The 16,772-nt window shown below is 36.2% G+C and overlaps 1 protein-coding gene across 2 annotated transcripts in view; it reads right to left on the bottom strand.

Moving 5' to 3' along the window:
- Positions 1-16,772, bottom strand: part of LOC135832507 (cysteine-rich motor neuron 1 protein-like) — a 275,113-nt gene that overhangs the window by 209,066 nt on the left and 49,275 nt on the right. The window lies entirely within an intron of this gene.

Here is a 16,772-nt window from a genome sequence, read left to right as displayed (position 1 = left end):
TATTGTACCTATATAATGATGAATTTGTTGATGAAGTAGCTGCGAAATCATTTTTTTCGCAAACAAAATCTACACTTTTCATTCCAAGGTTTTAGACCTCACCATATTATATTGTAGCAATAATTTAAAAAGTTGGTCTCAAATAAAAGCTAACTCAATTTTTTTAGCCTTCTTCACCGAAGACGCTGTCAAAATCTAAATATGAAGTACATAAATACACCTCGATATGCGAACTCGTCTAAATTGTACGGATCTTGACCGTTCGCTCCCACCAATCTCCTTACTCAGTTTCCTACTTTGGAAACACAGCTCATCAAATATTCTCCATTAATTCTGTATCGAGTTCATCGAACTAATACCGATGAAAATAGCTCGCATTTTTCGTAAAGCTCGACGACGTAGCAATGTAAATAATAAATTACAAAAATTCGACTAAAGAAATTGATAGAACCGGGATGAACCGAGAGAAACAGAAAAAAAAACTTCCAAAGGTATTCTTTAGTATTACACAACGGCCAATAGAGCATGGACCGTATTAACACACAGAGAGAATACAGAGTATCCGGGTAATAGCTATATCAATTCTTATCAGTTATTATTTTTAAGTAACGGCTATCTACGTTTTCAAAGACTTTTCTCTCTCCATAAACGTATATAATGACATCACGTTCGTTGAAACGCGAAATACACCAGCGAGGGGAAAAACGTAACATCGGACTTGACATCGTTCAAAGTCGACGTTTCTCTCGATAGAACTGTCGAGTGTCGGGGATTGTGCGAAAGAAAAAAATGAATCGACGAGCGAACGATACGCTAGCGAAAAATCAAAAGTACCTTATCCTAAATGGAGAATGGTTGACGAGAGGGTGGTATACAAGAGGAATTGGGCCAGTGACAAAGCGTTAGTGTACGTGAATAGGTCAGCCAGAAAAGAAAGATGCAGCCTTAGAAAATGACTTCGCAAAGTAGGAAACGCGTTTTTCCTAAAAACCTCTTTTTTTGATCAGACTTTCTAGCTGTTACTCGCAGTCCCTTGTAGAAATTTGATAATAGGTATTAATATTGACTAATAACTTGTGGACACTAGAAAGTTAACTGATAAGCTATGACTTCGGGTGGAAAATTATCAAAACTGGGAAACATTACCCAATTCATATCAAAATTAAATAGGTGATTTTTAAGAAAACAAAGTGGGGAAAAAGGTAACGCGCAACGCAACGGTGCAAGATATCACAGTCAACTCGACCAATACATTTATGCAACAACTATGCAAGACTAAAAGCTCCTTTCAGCTTAACTTTGTGGTTATCGCAAAAAACAAACAATTTTTCAAAATATTTTTGTAAAAAATCATTCCGTCAAAAATAGTGATTACTCTAAAACGAGTGCAAACAAATCCCTACACAAAAAAAAACTAAAATGAAATAGACCACTAAAATCGCCTTGATAATTGAAAACTCGACCTTCAGTTCTATGAACATTCAAGATTCGTCATAATGCCACAAAAACTTATATTTCTAACCACATTTCGTGAAAACATTGCTGAAAAAAATCACATTTCAAATATATCAAAAACCGCAAAGTTGTCAAGTATAAATATTTCAAAATTGAAAAAATCGTAAATTCCACTTCGAAAAATAAAAACAAGTTGACTTTGGCATGGAGCGATCATGTGATTTTGAATCATCAGTTGTTATTCGTTAATGATCAAGTTCGTAGTGTTGCGTTGATGAACATCTAACAATTTTTTTTCACACGACGAAAAAAATTTTCTCGTTGGCAAAACTCAAGTCAAGTATTTTCTCCCATTCATCGAATTTTACTTTTACTCGAGTTTTCCGGCTCTCAACATTTTTGAGATTAAAAACCTTTTGAGAGAAAAAAAAACATTATTATATGTACTCGTACTATGCAACTTATCGCACAGTTTAAACCTACTCGTATATTTAAAGAATTTACGTAAGTACGCCCTCCTTTGATCTATTCACTCTGTATAGTGTATTTATATGCATAAACACACCCACATCTCATTATCTCTTTACTTTACCACACTCGTAAAAAAAATTACGCGTCAGTGAGTTGACATAAAAAAATCTACGAACCACCAACCAACTCAGACGAGGAAAAAATTTTCCCTATTTCCCTTGTTCGCAATAAAAGTACGAACGTACGTTGCATACGGGACAATCCTTGGAAAACAGTCACGCTTTAGGACTTCGTCGTATCGCGGCTCATATTATGTGTTTGCGTACACCTATGTAGATTACATGCAAGTGGGCAGCGTGTGACATTTTTCACTAAATGAATCATGGCAACTGGAACGGCCCAACTTTTTATCATCTATCATAGTTAAAAGCTTTTCAAAAAAATAAAAAAATAATGCGAATAAGATGTTACGTTGACGTTCATCAAGCTCAAAAAGAACCAGCAAATCTCGAAGTAATAGAAAACCGAATATTAAGCGGGTCAGAGGAGCTCAAAGAATGAAAGATTCAAACAGAAAAAAAAACACCTTTGCCCATTTTCATTTGCTCAAAAATGACTTTCCTTGTTTTTGAGAAAAGCACACAAAATGTAAAAGACTGCACTTCAACAACGACCCGATTTTAGACTTGAAATTTTTCAGAAATTCTTAAATACATTTTCGTCGAGATATTTGGATTTCTCGCGAGATTCTAACCCATTTTCATAGATCGCATGAACTTTTGCAAAAATCCAAAAATTATGAGCGAGTCTTAGGATCGAAATTTTCTCATAAGTACATATTTTACAAACTCTAGTAAATTCCCACTAATCCAGTGAAACAAATTACTCGCATGCCGACAGACACAAGAAAGGGATTTTTAAAAAGACCAATTGAATTTGCATCACAATTCGAAGTATGTACATAAATATAAATTCAAATTTCACAAATTTCAGAAAATGCCCCTCAATGTTGCTATGTGAAATAAAACTAGTCCAAGTCATATTGCAAAGAAAGTCTGCTGCTTAATTTCAATTACCTACAGTTTGCTCGCCGGTTGCGAAACAATTTAAAGCATATTTTTCGTCGAATGCGGCCGAATCATTTAATTTATCATCAAATAATCCGTTTCAATTTCGACTCTCGTTTCTCATCATTCGGCTTTGCGCGAATTTGCCATTCGCGATGGACAAACAGATGAGAAAAGGGGTAAAATTAAGGTCGAGCAGTTCTCATGGCTCTATGACAACTAACTCAGGTGAACTGCGCGCTTATTTCCAGCTCACGAAACACTTTCATTTATCGTAATCCTTAAACTGAAATAGTTTTTCCAATTCGCTCGTCGTCGTCGTCGTCGTCGTCGTCGTCGTAGGCTCGAATCGTAATTAAAAGACCGAATGAAATATTCAACAGTATTTTAAAAAGCCGCTGTTATCTAATTAAAATTTCACGACGAGAAACGAGGCAAAAAAAAGGTAGGTATGACACGCGAAGAGCTTCACTATACAAGGTGAAATTCCGGTGAAAATATTATGTATTATTTAATGAGCGACCGATTGGGTTTCGTTAAATGCGTCTTCCTTGAGCTGCACAAAACGAAACACCTTCAACTGAGTAGGTACCTTTTATCGATAAAGCAATTATTCGAGATATTTTAAAGAGGCTGAACGAGCTTTGATCGGTTTATTAAACGACTTTTTTTACCTTCGTTGCCAGCGGCGATGAATTTTTCAAATCTCGTTTTACCTGTCGAATGAAAAAAAAAATGAGAGAACAACGAAAAAGGATTCTTCTTTGCGTAAACTGTTCGAATTTTCCATTAAAATTTCACCATCTGGATAAATGTTCACGATAAAGGGTTCTTTGAAAGGTGATTTTGAACTCGTTCAAATTACACACGTCTTCAAACACGAACGACATGAACGACCAAAGTATTGTACTTTTAAAAAAAGGTAGGTAAATAAGTAATTATCTGAGGATCAGAACATGTCGATTTACACGAAAGTAATAGAACGAGTATGCTGAACAAATGTCGATAAGATTGTTTTTTTTTTTTAAACTCAAAATCTACAATCCCATGCATATTCCATAGAAGTTACGTACAAGATGAAGTAGAAGAAGAATCCAACAATTTCATGCGTAAAACATTGGGACAAAAAATATTGTAATACACAGATTAATTTAGTTGTCATGAATTAATATAGTAAATCGCAGGAAGCGAAATCTGTGTTTTTTAGCATAAGTAACTATGAATCAAAATGGGTTGTATTTCAATCATTCGTAAGGCCAATTTTTTTGGGCAAGGTTGGTTCAAAATGTCCCGCAGGACGTCTTTTCTATTGAAAAATAAGCCTCAAGAGGATCGTGGGGAATAGGTAGTCAATCTCTTGCTACGCCACATGTGACATGTCAGACTATAAAATTGAGATTTCATAATAGACTTTTGAGCAAATCAAATTTGAGTGTACGTTCAAAGCATACAAATTTCTAACCCTCGGTCAATAATTCATCATCCTCCCTTGTAAATCCCGTTTGCTGATTTCTACCTTGATATATTATTGAAACTCGGACCTTCGCGCGTAAAGGAGCAGGAAACAATGATCAAAATAGCCTCAGCACCTGAAATTTGCAACGGAGAGTAGGCTATTTTGCGATGAGTTTAATTACAGGACGGATACGAAGTCAAAGTGTTCTACTTTACCGAGTTATGTACTATGCTAATTTGTTTCGTTAAAAGTCCACACTACTTATTAATCGTATCGTTGTAAGCTCAATTTCTACCACGATAAAGTTACATGTTGCGTGGAACAAGGATGTTAATAATATTGCATAATCAATTCGCCGTAAATACGCGTCGTCGTCGACTACGTAGGTAGGTAGCTGGTAGGTACTAGGTAGGTACTAACGTAAGTGGCGGGTATTTTGATGATTTTCTCTACGGTTGGGCGTTCGTTTCGACGTGTGTTGTAGGTAAAGTAGAGGTACTAAGTATATACGTGTACTTTATAACCTTCTCTTTATCGAAACTGTTGTCGAATAAAGGCGGATGCGGAAATTACATTTTTCATCGAAAGTTAATTTTCCAGAGAGAAATTACTATTCCGTGGCAGGTTATGTTGTTGCAGAGCTTATGTGTGCAACGTTGAGTTTCTAACTAAACACGAGTCGATGTGTATGTCTTTGTATGTAGGACCCTATGAGTATACACAGGATGAAGGAAATGAAGGGAATTTTATTCTGGTGTATTCGAATCGTGCTCTCTGAACGAAGAAGATGGTGCGACGTGGCTAAAGAATCATATGTAGGGAGGTATATGTACCTACTTTTATTTCGATGTGTTGTAAATTGGAAGCCGGCTACAGAGAAAGTCGTATGGTGTGCGGCATTATAAAACGAGGCATTTCAGCGGATCGAGTCGAAACACGAACGAAGAGGTGAGAAAAAGAGAAATGTGTGCGAAACACCGCGCCGTTTTCGCTAATCCATCGTCCTATTTGCTCGTTATTGGTTTTTTTTTCCACCAGCAAGGTAATTTCAAGTACAGAATGAGGGAAGTGATCGATGATAATTAAACCCTATGGTAACGTGAAATTTAAACTTTTCAACTCGCTCGAGTTTCCGTGCTCAAATCGCGTATACCGGTGAATCGAAATAAAATTGAAGTAATGTTATATTTTTCCGCAAGTTTTTCTCGAATTTTTGAGCAAAAAAAATACTAAATGTAAATCCAATATGTCGCGAGTAATTATTCATTCGGCCTCCAACGACGAAATTTCTTCGCGAATTTCGTCACTTTTGACTCCGGAACAGTATTAATTTGATTCAAATATGAGGGGAAGGATTTTCAAAACAAAAAAATCTCGAGATAATATTTTAATTGTGTATAAATACAAAAAAGTCAATTTTTCGGAGTGTCGCCAGATCAGAGAGCAACGAGTCATTTTTTGAGGTGATAGGGGGGAATGAGCAACTTTCTTCAGAAAAGAAAGCTTTTGATTAAAAAATTCACCACGTTTCATAGATCATTCTGTTGATTAAATCAGTACCGTATATCATCTCGGCGAAAATTTTCTTTCATATTGGAACAAACAGTACGTCAATTTTCAAACGTTTTTTCTGATGGAGTGAAATTTTCACACGATTAGATATTTGATCTTGTAGGTGTTGAAAAGCGCAACAGAATGAAGACAAAATTAGTAAGAACATAATTCATAATTGAAAATTTCAGATGCGGCTCAACAAATTTTTGAAAAATCATCGGATCAATAACCCAATTGGAAGACCTCAGTTTATGAACATTCGCAGCTCAATTACACTCGAGTACTCTATCGATCAGCGATGAAAAATGAGCTAGTCCATTTCTCATCTTCATTATTAACCAATTTTGGAATAAACATCCTGCAAAACAACTCGGACAACTACAAAATATGCATATCAATTATCACGTATGTGTTTCTGATCATGGTCGACATATCACTTTTTATGGTTTCCATCACAAATTACCATGATTTCAACACTTTCGTGGCACCGGCTCCATTTATTGCTTCAGCTAGTGTCATACTGGCCGGTCTTTACGTCACCCATCGACACAAAAAAACAGTTAGCGAGTTACTATATTCGCTAGACTCAAATTTATACACGTATCCGGATGAATACTTATTGAATGTGCACTACAAATGGTACATGCAGAAGGACACAATTTTTACCGCAATATTTTGGCTTTTCATTTGTCAAATCTCCTTCGTAGCAATGATCAGTTTACCAGGATTAGGAGAACTGGTATATTTTGGGCAAATTAGCACGTATATCTATCCTACGTGGTCTCCCTGGAAACTGGATAACGTCAGAGCACAACTATTCACACATCTGTTCGAAATATGCCAAGCAATATTTGGAGATTGGTTCAATCAAGTTTCCATAATTTTTCAAATGGTGGTAGTAGTCGAATTTACGAAACAGTACCATAGACTGGATATTGCGTTTAAATCACTGGATTCTAGAACGTTGGAGTATTTATCGCAAGAAGATCTCGACGAAAAACAATACGATAGAGTGATGCGTCTGAATATCGAGAATTGTATTCGACATCATCAGATGATAAACAAGTGAGCTAGAAATAGGATTTTTTCACAATTATAAATTATAATCATTTTGGCGACTACTGCTAATCTTGGAGATCGTTTTCCAGATCGTATCACTTGTTCAAAATATGGTTCGAGGCGTTTTTCTCACTTGAATTGGTCATATGTCTGTCAACATTCGCTTTCGCTTTGTACGTCCTAATAAATGTAAGGATTCATAAATTTCTTCTAGTCTTTGATAATCACTATAAAAATTGATCTGAGTATTGGTGATTTTATCGCCGGTCATGGCCATTTCCTTTGATAGAACATCACCAATTAATGATCATTTTCAAGTGACTTTACTTATTGCAGGGTTCAAATTTGTCACAAATTTGGAATTTTTTCATCGTCCTTCTATTTATGTGGTGCAATTTTCTGACCAGATGTTTGATTAGTGAGATTTTCACCCATTTGGTAAGACTTGCTGCAAATTTTTTCAAGAGACTTTGTTCAATTCCTACATCAAGTCATCAAGTTTTTCAACATCCACCGTTCACTTTTTTCTCAAACAGAATGATCATTTGGGTCGCACTATTTTTTCGGAAGTTGACTGGATACGAATGAATGAGAAGAACAGACGTTTGCTGCTCATGTTCCATCAAAAAATATCGAGCTCGTTTCCAGGACTGCATGGCTTATCTGTGTTCGAAGCAAATCGTGCCACTTTAGGGAAAATAATTCGAAGTACCTATTCGATGTTCAATGTGCTGAAGTTTTCAAGAAATTGATGAAAAATCTTGAATAATAAATCGTTCGTCTCTTTACTTTAACTGTCTTTTTATTCTTCTGCATAGAAGATATTCGACAATTCTCTGCTTCGGTGGCAAAAATATTTCTAAATTCAAATATTTCTCATGCACCTACTTCTCATTAACACATCAGAAAAAAAACTGAGCTCGAAACTTATAAAAAAGAATTCAGAATTTCACAACAAATTTTTTTCAAGTAAAAAAGTTTCAATATCACCATACCCCAATTGCCTGAGTTTTCAACTCTTCTCAATTATTTCTCTTTATAAAATCACATTTTTCATTCATTAATCATTATTTAACCCACATTAAATCGTAACGAAATTGAATATTTGAAACTTCAATCTTTTAATTTATGTACTTTGATCTGTTACAATGAAAATTTGCTCAATTCATAGGTAAGCAGTGATCAAAAAATATTTCCAATACATTCCCAATTTTCCATGACTACGAAGTAAATTTCTTGTTCACATTTCACAGAGTAAACAAAATGAAAATACCTCTCCTCAGCCAACTAGTGCAACGTAGGTAGGTATCACCTCGTGAGAATTTCAATTTTTCAATGCTTTAGACGAATAATAAAAATTCACGCGCACATTTTTACCATAAAAATTCGACAAAAAATTCTCCCTAATTAAACTATTCTAGTACAATGTAAACACGAAAAATACTTTTCAAGTACAAAGAGAACTTTCCAACAGAAAGTTTTTTCTTTCTCTCAAGTTCTTCGAAAAATACAAGCGAAAGTTTGGATTAAATTCAATACTAATAATGAATAGCTGGTATTTTGAATTATTTACCGGCAGACAGTTGCGTTGGCAAAGCAACTCAATTAGCAGACTGCGTACATTTGCTCACAGTATTCATCGAAATGGCGAAGGATCAACATGACATCTAGCAAAGAACTATTCGAGGTAAATTATCAACAAATTCTAAAACTTTTCGCGTCACTTTAAAAAAATCTCTATACACGTAAAAATTCAACTTTCTCGCCGCACATTAATCGTATCGTAGGTACATATGTAGGTATATTTCACGAGAAATTTCAATTTTCAAACCACTTTTTCATCCTGCTTTCAACGTTTGCCCAGTCCCGCAATGAAAAAACTACTCATCGATCACATATCTAAAGCGTTAACCAACGTCGGATTAAACATTCTCCAGGGAGTCAGCTCCTACAACGTTTGGAAACTGGGATTGATATACATGCTTTACTTCACCGTCGAAATATCTATCTGTATGGTTTCCATAACAAACTACCGAGATTTCAACGCTTTTGTCACACCTGCTCCTTACATGGCTAGTATCACAGTCGCCCTGGGCTTAGTCCACATAGCATATCACTACAGAAAAATCATTCGCGATATGTTGTACCAACTGGATACCAATTTACATACGTATCACGACGAATACATGATCGATATTCGGCATAACAAATGGTACCTTCGAGATAACAACATCTTTGTTTTGATCGCGATTATCAGATATGGTCAGTACTTCTTTCTTACTCTGGTTTGCATACCGATTCTCGCCGAACTTTTCATGTACCATCGAATCAAGACGTTCATATACCCATGTTGGACACCCTGGTCAAAAGACAATTTGCAAATTGAATTATTCACTTTCGTATTACAATTTGTGCAAGCTGCCGGCGGCCTATGGTTCAATCACGTTATGATCGTTCTCATACTGATCGTTGTTATCGAATTCATCAAACAATACGAACGATTGATCGCGGCTGTTTCATCGTTAAAATCTCGAACAAAGACATACATCTTCAAGCAGGAGAAAGATTACGATAAAATTATGAAGGAAAACATAATACATTGTATTCAACACCATCAGAAATTACATAGGTAAGTAATGAGTACGAGTGCAAGACGTATCTAATAGGCCAATAAACCGATCAACATCCTGACTTATAATTTTCCAGGTGCTACTGCATGTTCAGAATTTGGTTTACTGCTTTTTTCTCCTTGGAATTAGCCATTTGTGTGGTGACCTTCGCATTTGCTTTGTACGTCGTGGTGAATGTAAGATTTCAGTTTCAATTATACGCTACATTTAAAACACTCTTTACAACCACACACCATGCTTGAATAAGTCGACTTGAAGTGGGAAATTGATCATTATACCCACCGGAGAATTTTCTAAATTTGGTCAAAATACCACTTTTTTACGCGGTCCGTCTCGAATTGCAAATTGATTAGTACAGGGTGACCAATAAGTAGTTAAAGTAGAAAAATGCTTATCAAAAATTCCCTAATTAAGTTATCCAAAAAATCCAAATTGCTATGTCACCCTTGGTCCATTACTGTTCAAACACCTACCATCTTAAAAAATTCCTGTTGTTTTAAAATTTATAGTGAGACAATAACTAACTCATTAATTTGAACATTGAATTCCGAATCATTGCCCCTTCAAATTTCAAGTTAGGCAAAAAGTTTACATGAGGTTTTTGTTTCTTTTGTCAGCCTCTACCAGTTTCATGGACTACTCCTGAAATATTTTATCATTTTAAAATTCCGCGAAATTCGCTAAATTATCAAGTTTTTAAATTGGCAGCACTGCGTTTCCAAAACAAACCTTGCTTCAGAGAAACCATAGACGTTGCTTGTGTAGCTCCTAAACATACTGCATGTATGCAACCCTCCGAGCTTCTCACAGTGCCTATTACTCTTGAAAACGAAAATGCTGATTTTTACTTTAACTATTTTCTGGTCACCCTGTACAATATGAATCACACATGTTTTTAAATCACTGGTGTTGTGTCATTTGTTATTTTGTTATTGTTTCCAAATAAGCAAACTTGATCAAAGTGATGGCTGAAAATCATAAAAGATAAGAAAACTCGAGATTGAATCATTAGTCGTAAAAAGTCCAAAAACGCTATTTTTTTCTACATATTAATATTTTTTGTTGTGAGCATTCAATAATGGTAACTGGTTCACCAAACTATAAGCCTATTACGGTTCTCTATAGCCACCAAATCCGAATCATTGTTCACTCCGAAGGAACAAATTTTTGAAGAATTCTGAACAAAAAAATTTTCAACTTTTGCAACACCTCTTATATTTTTAGTGTATCGTTCATCAAATTATGTACCAGGATTTTCAAGACTTTGGGCATACGATATGAGTAAGTGAGCGTTTCATACATTATTCTCAACAACCTTCCAAAATATTGTTCCAAGATGAAAGACCACACTCAAGAATTATTCATCCTTTCACCAGCTATTTGAAGAACTGCATAAAAAAACTCTTTTCTTTTGTTGACTCCGAAGTAATCATTTAAACAGCACGTTTTGTTGAATAATAAATATCGAAATTTCGAGCTTATTGATTCATTTTTCTAAAGAAATGTGAGCTATTCGTGTGTTATCACACCTACAGAAATAAAGCCACTCTTCAACTATTCGCTGATTGGAAGAAGGATTTTACTTTTCGCTATCTCGATTTTTCTGCATTTATGGTACCTAATGGAGATTTTTTGGGAACAGGAATGAAAAATATGTATAGGTTTAGAAAAAATTAATCAAACATATACTTTCAAATCAATTTACTAGCAGCACTCTCAATTCATCTTCATACAAGCATTTATTTACACCAAGTCGTCTAACACAGTACACACACAACTTTCTGTTCTAAAAAGCATTAGTATGTACTGATGATTCAAATTTTTTTATTTTTTATTGCAGGCTACCAGTTTATCACAAATCATCAACTATTTTACCGTTGTTTCCTTCGTATGGATGAATCTTCTGATCAGATGCTTGATCAGCGAAGTGTTTACTTCTTTGGTAAAATACGTATTGTTCTTGAATATAATATTTTCCCCCAATTATCAATTTTAACCTAATTTTTCCATCAACAGAACGACAACCTGACGCAAACTTTAATCTACGCAAGCGGCTGGCAAGAGGCGAGCAAATCCAACCGGCGACTGCTTTTGATATTCCATCAATTAGCTTGCAGACCTTTACGTTTGTTTGGCCTATCAATATTCGAGGCTACTCGTGACACATTCGCCAAACTAGTTCGAACAACGTACTCTATTTTCAACGTATTAAATTTCACAATGCGAAAATAATTCGCCATTCGTCGATAAATTTTAGATAAATAAACTCTCACACAGTCGTGCTTCGTTTTCTTCCCCAATTCAAGAAAAAAAATTCAACCTTCGCTCGGGTACATTTCCACGATACATTCTATCGAAAAAATTTCACCTTAAAGAGCACCAGGTCTCACATACGAGTTGAAAATATCGTCGTCGACGCTCATTAATAACCTCATCACGAAATAGGTATTTCGTCTAAGGTCCTATCGGTCAAGCATTTTCACATCGAGCGACGAATATCAAACTACATATGTTCCTAGCACGCACCTATATCTCAAATAAAATATCGAAATTGCAGTATTACGACGATGAGAAAAAAAAAATACGCTAACCTAATTTCAAGACTCCGCGACGTGTCAAGAATTGAAATATCACCGTTGTGGAAAAAAGCTCGACCCTAGGATCATCCGTCGCCGTCGTCTTCGTCGCTTCGTTACATTTTAAGAACCACCTTTTTTCTCTTTTGCTTAAAAAATACACGGGAAGGGGACAAAGACGAAGAACTCCATCATAAGAAATTTTCTATGGCATAGTTTCCACAAAATCATATACTCCCTTTTAATATAACTTTTTTTTTTAGTGGAAGCATCGATTTTTTTCTAGTCACTGCAACGATATACCAACTCCTCAGTGTCATTGCAGCGGTACATGGGAGCAGGAGGTACTATATTGTGAGTAGCCGAGTTTGAACATTGAATTCAAAGCTAATGAGATTCATCTTTGTAGTTTACTCGACGAAATAATTTTCGAACGTGCTTTTTAATTTGTGTGCTTCTTTGTAAAACTATTTTCGTTTTTTGTCGTCATCGTCGTCGACGTCGGTTTTCCAATTAAAAAATACGTCGAGGTTTATAGAAAAACGAAGAATCGACGATATACGAGTACGTAGTAATGGTAACGCCGAAAAAAAGAGACGTTACTTTATGGTCTTTGAATAAGGTCGGCTTTTCTTTGACAACGCAACTAAACTGTCGCGAAAAGATCAACTCGAAAGGGTAAACAAAAACTCGAGAATTGCAGAGGGCGAAATTTATATACGGTCGTATTTCAACTTTAAAAGAAGATGAAATTTAAAACAGACGAACACGTAACCACTTAGGTCTGCGAGGTTTGATTCGTATACACAGCACAACACAAACCAATGCATCGCAACGCATTGGAAACCGAGGGAATGATGGCGAAAAAGACGAATACACAAAAAAAAACTGAAAAGAAAAAAAAATCGGCGTCTCGATTACTTCTCACGTGCGGTGGGCGGCGTTCTAAAGTGGGAGTTTATTCGTTCGGAAATTTATCGGTTTCAATGGAAATTTCTTGGTTCGGGCACACGTTTGTATATACTCGGTACATCGGGTCAGGGTACACATCGACCATATATCACCAGTATTGACACTTCCTATTAAGGCTCTTACCGTTTTACCACACAAAAACAAACAGCTTTCCACTTGATAAGTTCGCCTTGAAAATGCTAATGGTCAGCCTATTCCTAGGTTACTGGGAGTTCTCTTCTCCCTGCCTCTGCTCTTGTTGCGTTTATTATACTTTTTCAAATACTCCACCATCCAACCACCTTTACACGATTGTCTTTTTTTTTACGATTCAACTACGTTTTTCTTTTGTATACGAGTATCATGCGTCTTTGTCGTAAGGCTTTTGCGATACAACGGCGTGAAATTTCAATCAAATTAATGGCTCACTATCGTCGATTCTTGTACAATTGCACGTCAGCTATTCTAGGATAAAGTTCAGGCACATATACCATTTCCACCTACACAGTAAATATATGTATTCAACGATATCGCGCATTGATGACCCTTTTATCAGAGAAAATTGGATAGCATTTCACTTTTGAATGCACTGGACGAATTCTTTCGATTCAACTTCCACGTATCAACAAATATAAGTTTTGGATCATTTTGGAGTCTCCAGCGATTATTTATTCTTCTCCAGCAAAATTTAAAAACCCTGGTGATGGTTCGAAATGGGGATTCAAAATTTTTTGACATTGTTTTGAGGTACCCCTACAACTTTATCGAATCTTATCTCCAATTTTCTAAAAAAAAAAAAAGTCGAAGACGTTCCACCCTAGTAGGTACGTACGTGAGTTGATAAACAGTGAACACGCATTGCCCCAAAAATGAAGGGGAGGGGGCTCTTCCTACGAAAAGTAAGACCGGCGTAATCTATCTCATACCAAAGTGCATGTGCATTTGGATATGGCATATACGAGTACATATGGCGAGTGAGAGAGTGGTTGGTAGCGGGGCTAAACGCTGTAACACAGTAGGCAACTTTAAACGCGTATATTTGCTGTTGCCGATGAATTTTGCTCGCTATATTCGTCACGCGTAAGTGATTTAGGTGTCTGTCCCTGTGTACAGTGTACAATCTACATGATATGTAATATGTACGGAGGGACTTCAGCCAGTACTACATATTAGACAGAATCGGTCTGTGTGGGTAAAATGCAATACAGCACGTATATTTGGATATACCGTATGGGTAATGGAGTGGTGGTAGTGCATAGGGTACTTACGTAAGCAGGTAAATCATTTGCGCGGCGTCATTAATTACTTATATGTCTGTACATTCGTTATGGGTAATTATATGTAAGTGATAAGTATGTAATCGTTTACTAGAAAACAGCGGCCGGCTCTTTCCACAATTCGACACGCTCGCTCAATTTCTCACTTGAGTCAAGAAAACCGCGTACAAAATCACAAGATGAAGAGAGCCTTGTCTTCTCAACTTCATATCCCATCTTAGCATTCACGATCAGGTCAATCCAAAGCTACATATATACCTAACCAAAGAGTGTATAGAAGATGAGCAATCTAACCTAGCACACAACTTTTTCATACGTTAATGCTATTGCAAATGGGCGTGAATAATTGAAAGTACACGTGTAAGCAAATCGTAATAATTTGACCAGACTTTAGAAACAAATACGAAACGATAAAGAAACGTTGAAAATCATAACGCGCAAAATAGAAATAAGGGGTCGTAAGCATGGGCAATGCTGCAGGTGCACTTGTAATCGTGTTTACTGGGTACTGGTAGTTGGTTGCAAATGCCGCCGCGACGCATTCTCTTCTATTTTTGGTCAAAAATAAAGGGAGCGAGAGCAGGGAGCACCGCTATTAAAGGGCTATACAAAAACGCGAGCAGAGCTCGATGCTAGTACCAGCGGAGTAAGTAAAGTACATACGTACATTACATTCATAGTACTAACGAAGTCTTTAACAATAACCCAGCAAAGGGCAGAGGCAGCGGTTGCAGCGCCGGCGGCAACGACAGATGTAAGCAGATCGAATCAATTGAACTGATCGCGGCCATAGCCTCCCGCGTTCGCGTCTTGGCTCACTCCACTTACGCCGCGCCGTCATGTGCTTTCAGATCGATTAGCACTTGACTGATTATACTGCAAAAGAGCTACAGCCATGGCCACTTACTCATATTCGTACTCGTGCTTGCATGCAAGTGCAATTGAGAGTATCAACCGTCCCACCTGTCATCTCAGTCATCTGTGTTGATATAATCCTAGAAATTTCCTCGCCAATTTTTGAAACAACTCAGATTTGATGTGGGCCAAACTTCATATTTTTTAAACTCTTTCATCATTTTCAACTTTTTCTAATCTACTTGTCTGTTTTTCTTCTTTCTGATAGTTTTTAAATTTTGATTTTGTATATTTTCAAACGCAATAATTTAAAACAGTCTAGAGGGTGCCCAATAAGCATTGTGTGCGAAGTTATAGGAGAGTGCTCAAGTTCATTCCTGGCCTTTCCAGTATGATTTTTTTGTGTTTTGGAAATTTTTCCTTCGCGAATATTTCGCATTAATTATGTCGAAACGTGGAAAGATATCATTTTTGAACTTGAGGAAATATTTTTGATGGTTGTGGTGACAATTTTTTGGTGAAAATTTAGAGAAATGGCCAAAAACATTCCCAATTTTTTAGTTTTTTAAAATTGGCAATGGTGAACTAAAAATTTGCATTTCTTGAATCCAAAATGTTCACTCAGTTCTGGAAATTATATCTTTCTGTGTTTTGGCCAAGTCAAGGGAAAATTTTTGGGTGGAAAAAAATTTTTAAAACACAAATTTACTCAGAAATGAGCAATATGTTATTTTTATCCGTTCAATCGACTCCTAAAAGTGGTCTTAGATTTTTGACGGCGATGGCTGACCTAGATCGACGCAAAATTTCTAATATGCATCAATATTTTGAAACTGGACATTGGACAATTTTCCTCAAAACAGATTGGGTATTGGCTAGAGCGAAAAAAATACGATTTTTTCAAAAATCCCTCCCCCCTCACTTTGATGAACCAATTTCGAGTTTTATTACTTAGATCGTCAAGTTTTGAAAACAACGACTCTTAACCAATATTCACACTCCAGTATCTTTTCCGCAGCCAATCTGCGTAGAACAGGTTCGTATGTGGGGAAAAATAACAGAATGCACTGTTAATTTACAATAATAAAATTAAAACAGTTATTAAGAGAACAAATAATAAGATACGAATACCTGAGACGAGATGTGGAAAATAACAACGCTTTGATGGGAGATAATGGTTAAAGCGTAACCATCAACAAACGTAATCCGCGATTACGCGCATGTTTAACAATAATCAGCACTCAGCAGCTTTACGCTACAAGTCGTTTCGTTACATTTTAAATTTTTCATTATTAACAATACATATATCTATGAATAAAGGCCGGAGGGAGTTATGAATTTTTGGTTTCATCGTCGGACCCTCGGACCCCTTTACACGAACGCGCTATGCGTAACACGTATTACGTTTTCTCCATTGTACA

This window comes from Planococcus citri, chromosome 1 (assembly GCF_950023065.1).
Source record: "Planococcus citri chromosome 1, ihPlaCitr1.1, whole genome shotgun sequence".
Taxonomy (NCBI): domain Eukaryota; kingdom Metazoa; phylum Arthropoda; class Insecta; order Hemiptera; family Pseudococcidae; genus Planococcus; species Planococcus citri.
This window is presented reverse-complemented; position numbering and strand designations above follow the sequence as displayed.